The sequence below is a fragment of the Crocodylus porosus genome, unplaced genomic scaffold (genome assembly GCF_001723895.1).
Source record: "Crocodylus porosus isolate Cpor-Errol unplaced genomic scaffold, CroPor_comp1, whole genome shotgun sequence".
Classification (NCBI taxonomy): domain Eukaryota; kingdom Metazoa; phylum Chordata; order Crocodylia; family Crocodylidae; genus Crocodylus; species Crocodylus porosus.
In genome coordinates, this window is record NW_017728906.1 from 100,001,490 (window position 1) to 100,020,332 (window position 18,843).

General features: G+C 42.0%; 1 long non-coding RNA gene across 1 annotated transcript in view; it reads right to left on the reverse strand.

Moving 5' to 3' along the window:
- Positions 1-549: 549 nt before the first annotated feature.
- LOC109306083 overlaps positions 550-18,843 on the reverse strand; it is a 20,220-nt gene continuing 1,926 nt past the window's right edge. The window contains exons 2-3 of the long non-coding RNA XR_002099840.1: positions 6,573-6,576; positions 550-612 (exon numbers count right to left, since the gene is read on the reverse strand). This is a non-coding gene — a long non-coding RNA (uncharacterized LOC109306083). The remainder of the gene's footprint in view (positions 613-6,572; positions 6,577-18,843) is intronic.

An 18,843-nucleotide genomic window follows, 5' to 3' on the forward strand; every position in this document is an offset into this window, starting at 1 on the left:
ATCATTTGAAAAAGAAAGTTTAGAAGTTAACACAATATTGCTGTTTTGTTTTTTTCTTCCCTGAGTCCAAAATCCAAAATAAAATATACATAGGACCAAATCCTATTAAAATCATAATCAATTTTTCCAGAAGGATTTATGAAAGATTGGATATTTTCCTCTGGATTACACTTTCGGTTTTATATGTAATCCCCATGAAGGCTATCTTGTGCTGCCCCTTAAATGATGTAGGAATGAGATTATCTTTCAGTGTTTTTCTGAGCCTTAGTGAGTGGGTCCCAATGAGCACACACGAGGTTTGTGGTGCCTCACACCCATTTGGGTCACCACAAACCACACGTGACATACACACATCTGCTTGCAGTACTGTTAATTAGCAACGCTGTGGGGTTTGTTTGATATCAGAAGATCCCGGCATCAAAAAAAAAAACTCAGCTAAAAAAAGTGGTGTGGAGTATGTGGCAGGGCATGGGCTTCCAGAAATGGATCCTGTCTGGCCAGACTCTGAGCAGCTATCATGGTGCTGCTGCTGCCCCAGCAAGTCCCCAGGCCCTTAGGTAAGGCTGCTGGGACCAGCATAGGTGCTGGCCTGAACCTCCCCTACCTACCTGGCTCAATTTGCCACGTGCTGGAATGTGCATGCAGGGACTTGCAAATGGCAGAGGCACAGATATGTGTTGCTGCTATTTGTACTGCAGGAAACACATTCCTCTGCATGTGCACGCTTGTTAGGACACACCTAGCTACTCCAAGGAGGGTGCAAATTATTACAGATTACACAAAACATTTAGGTTAACATTTAGGTGCCTGTCCTGGCCTCCATTCATGGTAATAGCATCTGTCAGTTAGCACCAAAAATCTTTGGATTTGGGTTTAGGTTGGCAATAGCAGCATGCATGATGTGCCCACTTCTGCTATACATTTCTAATGTTTTTTGCCTGCTTCCATCTATGTTTTCTGAAGACAGTAATTCCTATATGTCCTCTAGTGTCTCTGTGAAAAGCTGCCTCATGACATGTTTTTCTATTCTTTCCTGTTGAAGGCAGTTGAAACAAAAGTAGCTGATTAAATTGCAGGTGGCCTTCAACTCTGGCTAGGTATTTGGTTCCTGATTCTTGGCTTCTGACCCCTGAAATCCCCAGTCCACTCCAAGCTCTACCCATTTGGCTGGACATCCCAGTGAATCATTACAACTGTGAAGAGTTTGCCACCTACTTTGCAGGCAAATTTTCTGGACCCACCAGTTTAGCTACAGAAGCTGAATTTGGGATTAGGAAAGAGCCCAGTCTCATGTGCTCCATTTGGATAAGTTTCAGTTGTTCTTGTCCACTGATGCAGGGCATGTGCTTGGAGGGATTTGAGTGGGGATCCAGCTCTGAACTGAATCCACCCCATCATGGTTTGTAAAAGCCAGTTATGGACATTGCTGGTGGGATTTGTCAATGCCTTTCTTCAGGAGGGTAGGGTGCCAGTTGTTTCTATGTCTGTGATTGTCTAGCCGCTACTTAAAAAAAAAAAAAAAAATCTCTTTATACCGAATCCCTAGCTAGCTGTTTTCTCAGCCAGGTTCTCCTTTGTTGGGGAAGTCATTGAACTGGTTTATAACCCAAAAGTTCCAGGTGCATCTAGACAATCTCAAACTCCTGGGCTCCTGTCAATGTGGCTTTTGTCCTGGATATTTGGAGTATGGAGATGCTTGTTTGCTGGTGAACTTGGTCAATGGTCTTCACTTGGAGACTGAAGAAGGGAGTTGTATCATTTTGATCACAGTTGATTTTGCAGTGGCCTTTGTTACAGTTGATAATGATGTATTGATAATGTATTTATGTAAATGGGAATCCATAGGACTGATCTTATTCAGTTCTGCTATTTCCTTACAAGAATGACCCAAATGGTGGTCATGAGGGAGTGCTCATCACCCCCTTGGTACCACCTTTCCTATGGATTTCCTCAGATTTCTGTCTTGTTGTCCCATCTTGTTGCACTAAGCAATACAGATAAGACAAAGGCAAAGGTGGTTGGTAGACCTCATGCTTTGGGAGAGAGAGGAATTTAGCCATCCCATCCTTGGCGTACTCCTGAATTCTTTACTGAACTGGATTTGTCAGGTTGTAGCAGTATCTAGGACTACCTTTCACCAACTCCATTTGGTCAGAAGACTGTAGCCCTTTCTTTTAGTTTTGGATCTGGCATCATCATACATGCTTTTGTAAACTTGAGGCCAAATTATTGGAAGTACTCTGTGAGGAGCTGCCCTTGAAGACCATCTGGAAGCTGCAGCAGCCCAGAATGTGGCAGCCTAACTTCTCACGGAGGCAAATCTCCAGGTATGCTTTACGCTGTTGTTCCAGGGTCTGTGCTGATTTCCATTAGTTTTGTGTGTTCAATTCAAGGTGTTGGTTTTAAATCCCTGAATGTCCTGGGTCTGATATCCTAAGGGACTGCCTTCTCCTTTTTTTTTCCCATTGCAATCTCGAATGTCAACTGAGAGCAACTTCCTGTAAATTGCATCTGTGGACCACATTTTCTCAGTGAAAATGTGTGGGAGGTCATTCTCACTAATCATTCCACCAGTTTGGCATTTCCTCCTCCTTGAGACTCTTCAGAGTTCAAGCCTGCACATCTTCCAAAAGTATGCTAAGATCTTTTCATTTGGAAAGGCTTTCAGAAAGAGGTGCTGGGAGGGACAGGGGGAGGTAACATCTGGGGTATTATTTGGGAAATTGAATGTAATTATAAAATAGTATAACTATTTTATTTTAATACTGTATATTTTAAAATGTATTTTATTGTAATTATAAACTACACTGAGTCCTTTTTTGAAGAGGGAAACCTTCATTTTATTTCATCAAATAAATAAATACACAACATCTAGCCCTTCTTTGGCACTCTTTTTGAAGATGGATCCTGGGTGGCCATGACAGGCAGGTCTGTGGGAGATACATGGAGTTAAGAAGAAAGGAGCAAGCAAGAAGGTGTGTGGCTCAGTCATGCAGCTACTGTTCTGCATGGGGGTAGGCCATAAATTCTAGCTGGGACCGTATGTTTCAGTGAAATAGAAGCCTCTACCCTGTTTTGCCCTCTGCCCATTTTTTTTCAAGGACTGTGTTAGCAGTTCAGCTTCCAAAGGAGCACTGGAGAAATGAGTGGAAAATGACAGACTGGTGGCATGGTAATTACAGTGCTGTCTTATCAGGTTAAAGAGGCCCTTATTTAAACCCTCTAAAAACTCTAACATACCAGGTGAGTACTTTAGCATGACCTGTAGTTAGGGTGCTGCACTGCACTCACAGAAGGGGTTCTGCAGGCAAGGAGCCCAGAACCAGCATTCTAGATAAGAAACCTGACATATGGGGGTGAATGAGGGAGGGATAGGGATGCACGGCAATGGCATGGGCAGGGCACTGGCATAGCAGGGCTGCTCCGTACCAGAAAGCAGTGCAGAGCGACAGCCACAACACACACACACATACACACACACACACCCTATATTAGGGCTGTGCAAACTTTCACTGAGTGTTTCATTTCAAAGCTGTTTTGACACATTTCAAGCTCAGAACAGTGAAACTGAAACAAAACAAAAGCTTTCGAAATAGCTTTGAAACAGAACAAGGGCACTTGAAACATTTCGAAAATTCCTAAAAGTTTTGAGTTTCAAAGCCGGGCATAGTTGGTTTCAGTGCCAGTCTTAGGTGGCAGCAGCAGCCTCCTCTCATTCAGCATGCAGATCCAAGGGCTCGTACCCTTGGGAGGAGTCTGGCACAACCCCACAGCCCTCTTTGGGGTGCGGGCCCCTGGATCTGCATGCTGGACAACAGGAGGCTGCAGTGCTGGCAAGTACCAGGAGTTTTGTTTTGAATAATTTGAGGTGAAGTTTCCCAGAAATGTCTGCACCTATCTCCTTGAAATCTGGCAGACACTGTGCTCTCAGAAGGGGCTACCACTCCTGCAATTTTCATCCAAATCAGGCAAGAACTGACAAGGTTTTAGGCATTTCCATGATTTCCCATTATAGCCTATGGGTGAAACGTTGAAACACATTGAAACAGCAAAACAGTTTCGACAAAATGAAATGGGGCAGTGAAGTGCTTTGAAGTGAAATAAAACAATGAAATGAAACACTGACCCTTAGTAATGGTGAAACGGATGTCGAAATGAAACAATGGTGTTTCACATAGCCCTAGAGACAGAGAGTGGTATTTCATTTTATTTGCTCAAAAACATGGTTTTGGGGGTTTTTAATCAGAGTATTTGCAATTTTTAAACAGAAAACCATGGTCCCTGGTAATCAACTGTGTGGTAACATATTGTAACACAGCTAACTGAATTCCAATGATGATTAAAATGAATATATATAGTGGTGTTTCATTTTAATCACAGAAAGATGTGGATTTGGGGTTACTTTTTTAAATCCAAAAATAGTTTGGTTTTGGTTTTGTTTTATTTTTTTATCAGAGAAAACCAGGATCTCTGGTTATCATCATAGAGCTCCACATAAGGGTGGGTCTGGTATGTGTTTCAGTAAGCATCATGGAATCAGCAAAGGCAGTTATCGGCTGCATATGGATACTACAGGTCCAGAGCCTGCCCTCTCCCACGTACTTGTAAAGAGCTAGGATATAATATGTTTGTGGTACCCGCACAGAAAAGTAGTGGTACAGCATGAGTCTAGACCTTATGCAGTCATATTCTCTGTCAGCTACAATTTGACCTTTTTAAGGAGAGAATATACATTAATACAATATTCATTTTGTGTTTTATAGAGTGAGCATTTGGGATTTTTCGGGGGCCGTTGTTTGTTTAAAAAAAATCTCAGATGTTTGTTGACTGTTTTCTTTTTATACACATTTTTACACAGTTGTTATTTTTGCCATTTCTGAAGCTACCACAAAGGAAACAATTTCCTAATATGCGTGGATTTATGTGTAGATATAATAATAATAATAATAAAGTGTGATGAAGATCAAACTTCCCACTGAACTGCAAAGCTCTTTCACTGCAGCACTAATCCATGCTGCTGCTGCTGTCACAATTTCATTAAACCTTCCTGTCCAGAAAAGGAAACACGAAGAAGTAAGGACGCACTAATATAGTGGGAAGAGATATTCAGGAGGGCTAGTAAAGCAGATTCGTGGTAATGGATGCTGCTTTTTTAAATTTAAATGCTTGCTAAATGTAATGCTATATTATGAACAGAAGTATCCTTATTTCTTTCAAATCCCTATCATTCCAGGCATAAACAGCATCATATCTTCATTTTTACCATTGGCTTATATGGTTATCAGGACTCAAGCTTTGATTAAGTTGGCATAAGCAAGGCATTCTCTCCCATTTTCTTTCATGTTGTTCTCAACAGACTTGGATCAGTTATTTTGGCTGGTCTCACTGTCTCATGTTTTCAGACACATTCATTTATCAAAAAGAAAGTCACTTTCCTGTTTGTGTTTCCACTTTACTCCAAAGGATACCCAGAGAAGCATTACAAGAATGTAGGACTGCGGCAAATAAATTGTCTGCACTTAGTCTGCAGTATGTCTTTACAGTTATTCTATCCTGTATGATTTCTTGTTTGAGAGAGACAGTTAAAAGTCTTCCCATAAACAATCATTAAACGCAGCATTTTCTGATGATTTGGCTCTTTGATATGATTTTCTGTTGGGAGTTATTATATATATTATTGAAACTTTATGTTCTCTGAAATGAAATGCCTTAAAATCTCATTTAACACTATATCTGTTTATATAGCCCAGGTATGGATGATGTACAGTAATTTAACTGGGTTAGACTGCCACAAAATTTTTGCACAATAATCTAAAAAAAGAAAGAAAAAAAAGAAAGAAAAAACACACTAACAATTTTCATGAAGGGAAGTAGAGAAAGTGCCAGCAGTACATGATACACTGAAGAACTAGTTTGGATGCATCACTACACAGTACTGTTTTCTGTTCCCATGAAAGCAGTGGGAATGGAAAAGCTGTTACAATGGAACTTTCTCCCTAACTTCTATATTATTCAGATCCCTGTACAGTGCCAACCACTTGGAAATAACAGATCCCATATTGTTTAAGATCCATGTATGGAATTTAAATTGGTGTTTTGATCATCATATAGAAAGTGACTAACTTTATAGCACAGACCTTTTAACACTAAATAAAAGAACTAAATTACTTACCATATTTACCTGAATCTAAGATAAGGCTTTTTACCTTAGGCATCATGGAGAAAAAAAATCACTTGTTTTAGATCCATGTACAAAGTTAGGCTGGGGGCGGGGTGGGGAAGGGAAGGTAGCTGCTGATCAGGGGTACATTAGGGTGCCTATTTAAATAAGCACCAGAGTTCAGACTCCAAGACAGAGTGCTCCATCCTCTTTCAAAGCTTCTTTAGGGAGTTGGAGGCTGCTATTAAATCACCTCTCAGTCTTCTCTTCTATACGCTCAATAAGCCCAGTTCCCTCAACTTCCCCTCATAAGTCATGTGCCCCAGGCCCCAAACCATTTTTGTTGCCCTCCAGTGGACTGTCTCCAATTTGACCACATCCTTTCTGTAGCTGGAGGCCCAAAACTGAACACAGTACTTCAGGTGTGGCCTCACCAGTGCTGAATAGAGTGGAATAACCCCTTTCCTAGACTACTGGCACCACACCTACCAATGCAGCCCAGTATGTCGTTAGCCTTCTTGGCAACAAGGGCACACTATTGGTTTATATTCAACTTACTGTCCACTGTAAACCCCCAAGTCTTTTTCTGCAGAGCTGCTGCCCAGCCAGTCAGCCCCCAGCCTGTACTGGTGCATGGGATTGATCCCTCCTAAGTGCAGAACCTTGCATTTGTTCTTATTGAACCTCATGAGATTTCTTTTAGCCCTATTCTCTAATTTGTCTATATCATTCTGAATCCTAGCCCTGCCTCCAGTGTATCCACTACTCCCCCCAGCTTGGTGTCATTGGCAAAGTTGCTGAGGGTGCACTCTATGCCATCTCTGAGTTTGTTGATGAAGATACTGAACAAAAACAGCCTCAGGAACGACCCCTGAGGCACTCCACTTGATACCAACGGCCAACTAGACATCAAGCTATTGATTACTACCCTCTGAGCCCGATGTTCCTGCAAGTTTTCTATTCATCTTATAGTCCATTCATCCAGCCTATACTTCCTTAGCTTGCCTGTGAGAATGTTGTGGGGGACTGTATCAAAAAGCTTGCTAAAATCAAGGTACACTACATTCACCTGTCTCCCCACACCCCCAGAGCCAGTCATCTCATCACAGAAGGCAATCAGGTTGGTCAAGCATGACTTGTCCTTGGTGAATCCATGCTGACAGTTCCTAATCACCTTCTCCTCCAAGTGCTTTGAGATAGATTCCTTGAGGATCTGCTCTATGTTCTTTCCAGGGACGGAGGTGAGACTGATGTATTTGTAGTTCCCTGGATCCTCCTTTTCCCTTTTCTTAAATGTGGGCACTATTTTTGCCCTTTTCCCAATCATCCAGGACCTCTCCTAATCACCATGAGTTTTCAAAGATGATGGCCAGCAGTTCTGCAATCACATCAGCCAAGTCCCTCACCACCCTCGGGTGCATCCCATCCACCCCCCTGGACTTGTATATGTCCAACTTTTCTCAATAGTCCCTAACCTATTCTTTTACCACTGTTGGCTACTCACATCCTCCCCAAACTGTACTGCCAGGTGCAGTAGTCTAGGAGCTGACCTTGCCTGTGAAAACTGAGGCAAATAAGGCTTTGAGTACTTCAGCTTTTTCTGCATTGTCTGTCACTAGGTTGCCTCCCCCCGTTCGGTAAGGGATCCACACATTCCCTGATCTTCCTCTTGTTACTGACATACTTGTAGAAACCCTTCTTGTTACCCTTTACATCTCTTGTTAGCTGTAACTCCAATTGTGCTTTGGCTAAGCTAAGCTGGTGTTCTGTCATACTTGCTAGTCTTCCTGCATATTAGGGTAGTTTGTTCCTGCACTCTTAGTAAGGCTTTTTTAAAGTACAGCTAGCTCTCCTGGAGTCCTCTCCCCCTCAGCCTGGTTTCCCAGGGGATCCTGCCCATGTGTTCTCTGAGTGTGTCAAAGTCTGCTTTTCTGAAGTTGAAAGTCATTATTCTGCTGCTCTCCATCCTTCCTTGCCTCAGGATCCTGAACTCAATCATCTCATTGTCACTGATACCCAAGTTGCCATTTAATAATAAATTTCCCACCAAGTCTTCCCTGTTTCTGAGCAGCAGGCCAAGAATAGGATGGCCCCTAGTTTGCTGCTCCAGCACTTTCACCAGGAAGTTGTCCCCAGCACTCTCCAAAACTTCCTGGATTGCCTGCGCATTACTGTATTGTCCTCCCAGCAGATGTCAAAGTGAGTGAAGTCCGCCATGAGAACCAGGGCCTGTGATGGGAAAACTTCCACTAACTGTTTGACGTTCCACCTCATCCACCACTTCCTCCTAGTCTATAGCAGTTCCCCACCATAATATAACCCTTGCTCCTCTCTCTTCTGACCCTAACCCAAAGACTTTCAATCTATCTCCAGTTTCATATGGGAGCTCTGAGCAATCACATCACTCTTTTACATAAAGTGCAACTCTTCCTCCTCTTCTCCCCTGCTTGTCCTTTCTGAACAATTTGTACCCATCCATGATAGTTCCTCAGTCATGTGAGCTATCCCACCAAGTCTCTGTTATTGCAGTCACATCCTAGTTCTGTGACTGAGTGAGGACTTCTAATTCTTTCTGCTATTCAATTGCCCTGATTTCTAAGGAGAATGAGAACAGCTCCCCTTGTAGCAAAACCCCCAGTTTTTCTTTTTTTTCTTTATTTTAAAATGCATTCCCTCCCCTTCCCCAACCATTTATGACTTTTTCTCTCCCTCTCTGTTCCCTATAGATAAGTATAAGTAATCTAAGATGTAGGATAAGCTTTAACATTTTATTCAAGGTAGTAAGGTTTATTTTTCTCTCCCATCTTTGCAAATAAGTTCCCTGCTATTTTGATATTGATACCCACTGTTTTATAAGTGATAATTATTATGTTTGTACTGCTTTTATATTGTGTGACTACTGTTTTAGGCCTATATATGTAAGTTAACATAAGTCATGTCAAGGTTCCATTTTGTATGTCAAGCCTCCATTTTGTGTCCTCTGCCCGGGCATCCCCTGTGTTGCAACTATATGAGTCATGTACCCCTCCCATGTTAATTGGTTCCCGGATGAATGAGTATGATTGGAAATGACTGAAATACAATGGTAGCAGGCCTCTACTGAAAGACCTGTAATGACCAGGCCATCACCTCACATTGATTCATCCAGGAACCACAGACCTTACCCAGGAACAGAGATAAGAACCCAACATTTGAAAGACAAAAGATCCTGCAGAACCAGCAACTCCACCATTGTGCCTCACTATTACAGACATCCGAAACTGCACATCCCTGCACGGAGCACACATGCTCAATATGCCAGGGGCTGACTCTTGCCCGGGCATGCCTCCTGTCACTAGGGTCACACAAGGTCTGCCCCTATAAAAGGGGCAGTGAAGACAGACCCAGTGGGATGCCCTCTCCATCTGACCAGCACCACGCCACACCACCTATCCACCCTGAGGCCCTGCCGACTACCTCCCTCTGGACAACACCTACTGGACAAGGACCCCTTTCCAGCCTGGATAGGTAGCTGTCACCCCCCGTGCCTTCTTCAGCCAAGGACTTGGACTCTGTTTCTCTTCCCCACCTGGACTCCAGCCCTTCCACTGAATCTCTTTCTCCTGCTGCCATTGTAAGTGCTTGTGTGTGTGTATGTGGGAACCAATAACTTCATGGGGCTGTGTAGTGTGTTGTCTGTTTAATAAAACTGTCATTTGGACCCCAAGTTGGGTTTTGCTTTACTATGGTTTGGCCCTGCTCCAATCTCTGCTCCTCACCCCTCTAACTTTCTCCCTCTCCTGCTTCTGGCTCACTGCCACCTCCAACACCTGTCCTGAGCTCCTCTCTGCCTCCAACCCCCCTTTTTCTTTTCACTGTTTTATCCCCACTGCCTTTTCCTTTTCCCCTGAGCAACCAGGTTTCTGCCTCAGTTTCTTTCCCAGCTATTTCCTCCTTGCCACCATTTATCTGCCCCACCTAATATCTCAGCTGTCTGTCTCAGTTTCCAGCCCCAGTCTATCTTAAGTAAACACAAGCCTGAGTTTCTCAGCCAGCTTCTTTGTAGTCCACTGGTTCTAATCCTGGTTCTGGCAACCTTCACTCCCTAAACTTCAGTGCTCTCTCTTTAGGAACTTACCTGTGTGTATGCGTAGGTGGGTTGTATGTGTGTGAACTAGTGAGTGTGTGTGTGTGTATGTATATACATACATATATGTATGATATTGTGTGTACGATATATGAATTAGTGATCTGTATCTAACTTTTGGGGTGTATAGTGTATGTGCTTGAATTGGTGATAGGTATGCTTGTGCCTAGGCTGGTTTAGATGTGTATGTGCCTGTGCTGGTAGTGTGTGTGTATGCACCTGATTGATTTGTGTGTTTGTATATGTGCAATTGTGTCACACCCTCCTGTCCAACAGTGCAATATTGATATCCTAAGAGTTGGCCTGACCCCACAGGGCAACACCCTGATGCCCCCTTCTCCTTGCTTTTTCTCCAGGTCCCTCACATCCCCACTTACTTAAGGGCTTTGGTCTCCATCCCATGGCGCACCTAAGTTAAAGCTCTCCTCACTAAGTTAGCAAGCCTATCTGTGAAAATGCTCTTTCCTCTCTGTGTCAGGTGGATTCCATCACTTGCTAAGTCTCGATCCTTCCCAACTTGGGAAGTCCTGACCTGTCCTCCTCCACCGATGGAAGGTGCAGCTCACCCTGTGTTGCTAGGGCTTCATATCTATTCTCCAACCTAACTGCGCAGATGGAGATGAGGATTTCTGCCTGCTGCCAGAGGTCACAAACTTCTAGCTTCCATCTTCCTGAGAGTCCATGTCTTCTTCCTCCTCCAGCACTGCCTCTGCCAGCTCTTCTTCTGCCATCCCAAAGGTCTCCTCCAGTATTGAATCAATGAACTCTTCATGGTGGAAGATGCTTTGGGGCCTCATCACCTCGGCCTGTAGCTCCATTGCTTGCTTTTTGAAATATACCACCAGGAGGCACCGCTCATACTGCAGGCACTCCTCTACCTGCAAGCTACAGCACCGAACCTGGACCTTGATGTAAGCCTCAAGGGTGAGAGATCCTGCTTGGACAGAAACTTTGTAGGTGCAAGCAGAGGCAGTGGCAGTGGCAGTGGCAGTGGCTCTGGCTTTCTGATGTTCCCCAGCCATTTCCCTGGGTCTCTTAATCTTCCTCTTCTCTCTTACTGCCCCTTTTCCAAGCACAGTTTCTTAGTGAACTCACCTGGAAGCTGGCCTGTTTACTGTTCCTTGGCCCCAGTGGATTCCCTGCTTCATCACACCCAGCTGAAAGGATCTCCACTCAAATGGGGTGGGGATGGAGGGGTAGAAACTGACCTGTGAACTGCCTGCAAACTGCTTGTCCTGTTTGCTGCCTCTGTTAGCTTGGCCCCCCTTGTTTTTCAGGGACTCCAGCAATAAGCACAGTTAGGTGCCTAATAGGATCTGGCCCTTAAGCAAAACAATTTTTTGTGTGGGTTTGTTTTACTCTATAATTAAAATTTTTAAAAGGGAAAAATATTGCCCGGGTAGAAAAACAATGACACCAAATAACTTCCTGCTCGTTAACTTTCTAATCTCTGTAAACTATAAAGGTTTAACCCTTTTAAATGAGAGAAAACAAATTTAATGGTTTCCTCTCTGTTTTGGAAGTAGAAATACACCTTAATTGTTTTATGCAGATTATCGATGGTAGATTTTGTAAATCACAGTCAGAGTTAGTTAGTGTTAATCACAGTTAATATTTCTAAGACTATTTTTGTTGTTTATGTGTAACTTTTTGTGGTACACTTGCAGTACAGAGTATAAAACTAATTGAATGAAATCTGGGATACAACTTATGATTAGGACAATATTTAATGTACATATCATTTGAATGTAGAATGTACTTACCTATTTTTAACAGATTTTTATTGTTGTTAAAATAATAAAACCAGAGTATCAGCTCGATTAATTAAATCTATGATTTCTAATCTGAGTGTGTCACTATCAGTTGTAAGGTTACATTTAAACTTGCTCTCATTCCACTATTGCAGTTTCTCATAATTTTCCAACACAAAAAAGCAAGAAAAAAAGAACTGAAAAAAAAGAATGGGAAGGTGGGAATGAGGGAGAAAAAAAATTCCTGCCATTCCAAGCTCAATATTATTGTTTGAAAGTTGAGTTAAATTGTTTAATTCATTTTTTCAGTTTGTTCAGACTTGGGAGTTGGGAAAAAACTTCAACTTATACTTTCAACATGTGTTCCAATTACATTTTTGAGTTTTGATTAGTCAAAATAAATAAGACCAAAGAACTTAAGCCTTTCAATCTGATATTGCCATGATGTTGACAACTACTTTCAGCCCTCTTTGTCTTTACTGAGAATGAAAGCTGCTCAGACTTTGATTGTTGACTCTGTGTGTGTGTGTGTGTGTGTGTGTGTGTGTGTGTGTGTGTGTGTTAGATAGATAGAAAATTTCTACCATACTTTTGGAAATATGTATTTCCATATTATAAGTCTGGGATCATTTTATTTGTTTGTTTGTAGCTGTTCCTGGAAAGGATCTATATGGAAAATGGCTGTTGTGGAGCCACAGACAACTTCTAGTGGTTTGTGTTGAACTGCATCACACAACCAGCTCTCAGCTGTATTCAGGCAGAATATTTTTGTCAACTCTTTACTTCCACCTTACTTTATTTCCACCTTGGGCTTTTGAACATCTGTACCTGGCCTTAGGTTCTGTTAACTGAGATACACTCAAGCTCCTTCTTTGAGAAATAGTTTTAAAAAATGGACTGAGAAGTAGAGATAAGTGAAATATAATCAACCTGGAATTATCAATTATATTGTATAATGCCTGTAATGTGCCATTTCCTGAAGAGAGAAAATAGCTGGTTGCCACTGATAAAGTTGTGGCCTACTACTTTTGAATCCATCTGTGTGAGAGTCTTTCTTCCCTTTCCATATCCTACCAATGGCTCTTTGATGAACCAAAAGTGCATTGTATAGCTTAAGGCAATTAAGTGTTAAACTCTTTTTAAATGCTCCAGTTGAAAAAAACATGTATCTTGGCACACATTAAGTTATATTAGATAAAAAGCAGGAAAAATAAAATGTTTATAGAATTATGTGCTTGCTTTCTTAAAATACTTGTTAGTTCAAAAAAAATTGAAACATTATTAAACCAGTACTTTGGTGCAATATGGCATATTTCCTGAGAATATTTGATAGAAATATTGTAAAGTGTTAGTGGTAAATTTGAAGTGGCATGCACAGTATGTGTTTAGAATGTTTATATAGTCACTGATTGAGTCTCATAGAGCTCAGACTAATTGGAAATAAGGCTTATGCAGGGAAAGCAGTGAAGCAGTAATATAGTGATACTGCAAAAGTGATTCCTACCTCTGGCAATATTTTTTATATGTACCTGTACAGTTCTGGAATACTTATAATTCTAACCTTATTTAAATAATAAGAGTAAGTCTTTCTATAAATATATTTGGTTTTACAAATTTGCCAATAGTGTGCTTTTTGGCAGGAAGGGAAGGAAGGATTGACACTCTATCCTTCAGTGCTATAAAAGACACCATAAATTTGTTTTTTCAAGTTAGTTTAATAGTAGTGCTTCTGGACTCCAATGGAGGACTCTTTCTTTGAATTCTGGCCATTCATTCCCTTACCTAGCGAGGGCAAGGAATGACCTATTAAGAACACAGTTGGCCTCTGCTGGACAAAATGTAACTAATAATTTGGCAGCATACTTTCTAACCAACTCATGAGCAGCACTAACTGGGCTTTATTGAAAGTACAAGCTCAGCTCTACTGAAATGATCATGATCCTATTCATATGGTGGGCTATGTGGAGATTTTTGGAAGGATAGATAACATAGGCCTCAATACTGGACTATTTTAAATGACAAGTGTCTGTTGTAGGGAAGTGTAGGTGATGCAGAAGGAAAGGAAGAGAGGAAGAAAACAGAAAAATAGAAACCATAGGAAGGATTTTGTTTTAAGAATGGAATGCTATAAATCTCTGAAAACTAAATGGAACCTGAAAGCTTTTCATTTCTTAAGTCAGACTTCAGAACTTAAGTCAAGAAACCTTAAAGTCACCCCAGTTTCTTTCACTTGTCTTATTTTCCTCATTAGATCAGGTGATTCACCATTCGTTCTGGAATTCCCGTTGGTTGAAATGACTGTCCTTTCATTGAGTAGATGCAATGATTGGAAACAATGCATATTTTCTCCTTCAACCTCTCATCTTCTATTTCATATCTCTTACCTCTAGCTCTTGTTATTTTCTCTATCTCTTTTCTCTTTTTCCTTCCATTCTGAATATATATATATATAAGATAGACCTCATTTGCATCCTATTTGGCTGTAGGGCAGTATGTATCTCATTTGCAAGACATTTGTTTATTTTAGTTAATATGCATTTTTGTCACTTTCATGGGTTTATGCAACAGTTTGTAACACTTTTGTCAAAATATTACTATTGGAAGTATATGGTAGACAAAACACCAACAGCCATATTTAAGAATGAGGTGGACAAGTGAACTATTTAAAGTACTTGGGGTCAGAAGTCACTCTAAACTGAAATTTATGGTGGTAGGGGTGAAAATACGGCAAGGAGGTAAGAAAAAAAGGATGGGAATTTTATTTATTTAAGGGCTCATTATCTTACTGGTTCCTTTTAGTTAAGGAAAAAGAAAAGGATGATTTCCCTGTAGTGGAAATGTTTTAGTTTGCTTTCTAGTTTACTGATTCTTCAGTTTTATTTTTAGTTGACTGATTCTTCTCAGAGTTGGCTGTGATCCCATACAGGTTGCTTTTGTGGCCAATGCTTGATACTGGTGGAGTGAAAAGGAAGACCAGAAGTACAGAGCAGTGGCAAAGATCTCCAGTAGTTGTTGCTTCATGTGGAAGATGTGCATTGTACAAGAAATGGACTTGTTTTGAGATTGGAACTTCTTTGACCTACAGTTGAGGACTCTGAGTGAAGGATAATGAAAGAAGGAAGCTAGTGCCTATCACCTACTTGCAGGACTACTTGTAAATAATTCTGAGGTTGCTTAATTCGCTCTTGGTCTGTTATTATGGTCCTTCAATTTTTTTTTTAATTGCCCATGTTTTTATTTCCTTTTTCTTAATAAAGCCCTATTTGGTGAGTGGAGACACTTTACTCATCTGAGAACCCATAATATTTAATCTGGTTTTCCTAGGTTTCTGGGTTGGGGATTAAGTCAGTACTGTTCAGGTTATTAGTAGTCAACTGTAGAAATTCAACCTAGGCCTTTTTATTATCCAGTAGTACATGACAGAATAGCTTCATATATACATAGGTAACTTTTGTTTCTGCCTGTCTTAATTTACACGTACTTCTCTTGCTATGCTTTTCACATTTTTCAAATACTTCATAACTTCTTCTATTCCATTTATGCCTACTTCTATACTTGTTGAGGGTTAAAAACCACAGGGTATAGTATGTTATGAAGACACCTATTTTCACACTTGCTTTATATTATCTTATTCATTAGCAGGGATCCTGGTTTTCTCTGATTAAAAAAAAAAGTCCCCAATGTTCAGATTTAAAAAAGTAACCCAGTAGGCCTGTAAAAATAGGGAAGTATTAAATTTGGGTTGAGATTCAGTCAATTTGGAGGACAGTGATTCGATTCAGAGATTTGGATCACTGTCCTGAATCGATTTGGCTGAATCAACTTTGGAAGATTTGTCGCTGATTCGGAGCGATTCAGTGATTTGGATCGGCCAGGGGAGTCAGGCACAGCTGGGTGGCTGCAGGTTCTTCCACGGCTCCTCCAGCTGTGCCTGCCTGTCCCTGCCTCACCACTGCTGTAGCCACCCATGGTGCCCTGCATTAGGGTGGGGGGCACATGCCCCCCCATATGTGTTTGGTGGAGGCAGCTGCCACTGTGGGCTGGGCTTTGCACCCTGAGCCCTGCTGCAGCTGTGGGGAAGTGGTTGGATGCCATGTGTGTCCCACTTCTGAGTTAAGCCATGCCTTCATGTGGCCAACTGTAGCAGGGCTTGAGGTACAGCAGCAGCCACCATCACTGACTCTGCCTTACACAGAGATAGGGGGAGCATGTGTGCCCAGGACTCCTATCACGGTGTCCCCCAGTGGTCGGAGCCCCCTCTCCCCTGAATGAGCCCCTCAGGCGCCAATCCTCCCATCACCCAGCTGAGCTGGGGCCCCACTTACCTTCCCCTGCTTCTGGATGGGCCTTACTGTCCATCCCTCACTGTGGGGGGCCTTATTCTTGCCCCTGCCCCTTCCCTTCCCCACAGACTGACCTACTGGGCTGGTGGCAGCAAACGTGTACTTGCATGCATATGGACTTCCAGGCCTCAGCCCAGGGTCGACTAAAAGAGGCTCCACCATTGACTGGTCAATTGTGACTGACCACTTGGGGACCACTGCCCTATATAGTATTCTGTCTACTGTGAATCCTGACCCAAAAGCACTTAGCAATTTCCTTTCAAATATGGAAACCTAGGACACATCTCCAAAATTTCAGAAGTATCAGTGCAAAGCACTGTAGTGTCTAGATGTCTTTTTGAATTCTTTCATCCTTAATATGAATAGTTTGAGACAAGTAATGATTGTTGAGGCAGAAGGCCACCTTTGTTTCTCCCCAAAAACTCTGCTCTGCTCTGTGACAATTTGGTTAGGATGGGCCCAGCAGAGGAGACACACCTTTATCCTATCTCTTTGGGTAACCTGAGCTGGATACATTCCTGAGGAAGAAGGGAAACCTACTCCCTGTGCCTACATGACTGGTATCACATACCTGGGTGAGGGGCTTGCTCTCTGGTGGGCTAGAGTCTGCTTGGCAACTAGTGATGTATTTCAAATTGGTTGGCTGACAGCCAACAGGTGCTGGCCTCCATTGGACCAGGTGAATGAGGTCACAAGGGGTATATAAGTTAAGAACTGCCCAGGAGGAGGGGGCAGCAGCCATGAGGGAGTCTCAGAGACAGAGAAGAGCTGAACCACCTGAAACTTGCTTTCTCTCTCAAAACTCATGATCAATGAACTGCCTGCCTCCAGAGGGAATCTCCAACTGCCTCTGAATGATAGTTGTGAGTAAGCTACATGAGATCTAACTAGATATATATATCTTGCAGTAACTCAGATGCATGATCAAAGGCTACCCAGCCACCGGAGTTTGCTCTCTGGGATTTCTCTGACATTGCTTTACCCTGTACCCCATTCTAACCCTCCTTTCTGTAACCAATAAAGTTCTCCTTTGTACCTAGTGTGGGATACTTATTGGGAGTGGGTCTAGATTATGCCTTGGGGTCCCCTTGGTTCGGGTGACTAAGGGAGACCACTACTTGAGCTTCTGACTGAGGGAAGCATCCCAACGTCTTGAAGTGAATCAAGTACCCTTGAGGACTAATAGGCCTGTGTTTCCCAGGGTGCACAGAGCCAGAATCAGTCCAGAGCCCTGGGTGTTGGCCATGAAACCCCAGGCTGGCGGGTGTGCTCCAGGAAGGGGGTCAGCCAGACATGAGGCACCGCCAGGGAGGCACTCGGAGCCTGGAAGGTGGTTGGGCACAGTGAGGTGGGTGGCTCAATGCAGGACTGTGCCCTCTACTGGCCCACCACAGTCTTCATGCTTACTGTAGTATGTTCTTAAACATATTCAGAAATATCTTTTTTAAGTAGGAAAAATGTAAATTGCACAAAAAGTTATGATGTAAATATCATATTTAGCTTTTGAAAGGAAGGTGGTGGTCTGTGAGTCTCTGGGTTATTCCCATGAAACAATTTACATCCTAAGCTTAGGTTATTCAGCAGTCTCTTCTACCTTACTATTTAAGCTGTCTTGTATATATTAGTTTTAAAGTAATTACTGTCAGTCTAGACATGATTTCCCATCCTATGTTGTAATCTATCCCATAGTTATTGCAGTATTCAGATTTATTCAAAACCCCTTTATTCAGATTTTCCACTATAAGATTCCAAGATCTATGACCTTCTAAGCTATACAAGCCACAGAATGCCACTCACACTGGCTCTACTGAAGGCCATAATAGCCAAATTAAAGGGCAGCCAGTTATGGATGCCTAATAACTGATGCACAAATAAACAAACTTATTTGTCAGAGCTGCCATAAAAATGAGCTTCTTACTGGAGCTGTGAAAACATAGCAATTTTGGTACAGACGGTTTTGCAGGAAGCCTTTTTTTTTTTGGAATTTCACTTCAGGTGAGCTAAATTTTGTTTTTATATTTAGGATGAAACAAATTAAAACCTTCTAAGCCAAACCCAGCATAAGATGCCAAGTTTTGCCTTACTATGGGTTAAAACCTTGTGAAATCACATTATTCCCATTTAAAAAAAATGCTGGCCTCTTTCAATGAAAGCAGACGAGATTTGCTAAAGGGTTTATGAATTATAGTGAGGGAAAATTTCTTTAAGCAAAGAAGATTTTGCAAATTGAAGATTTTTTAAAATGCTTGCAAATTAGGCAAGTTTCACTGTGAATGGGTTTTATTAAGAAATATTTATGCAGCCCTATAGACTCTCTTCCTCCCCATAATGTTTGATTTTGACCTGACAGTTCCTTTTCCTAAGCAGCCTTAGGTTTCATAGATTTTCATAGATTTCATAGACATCAGGGCTGGAAGGGACCTCGGGAGATCATCGAGTCCAGCCCCCTGCCCAAAGGGCAGG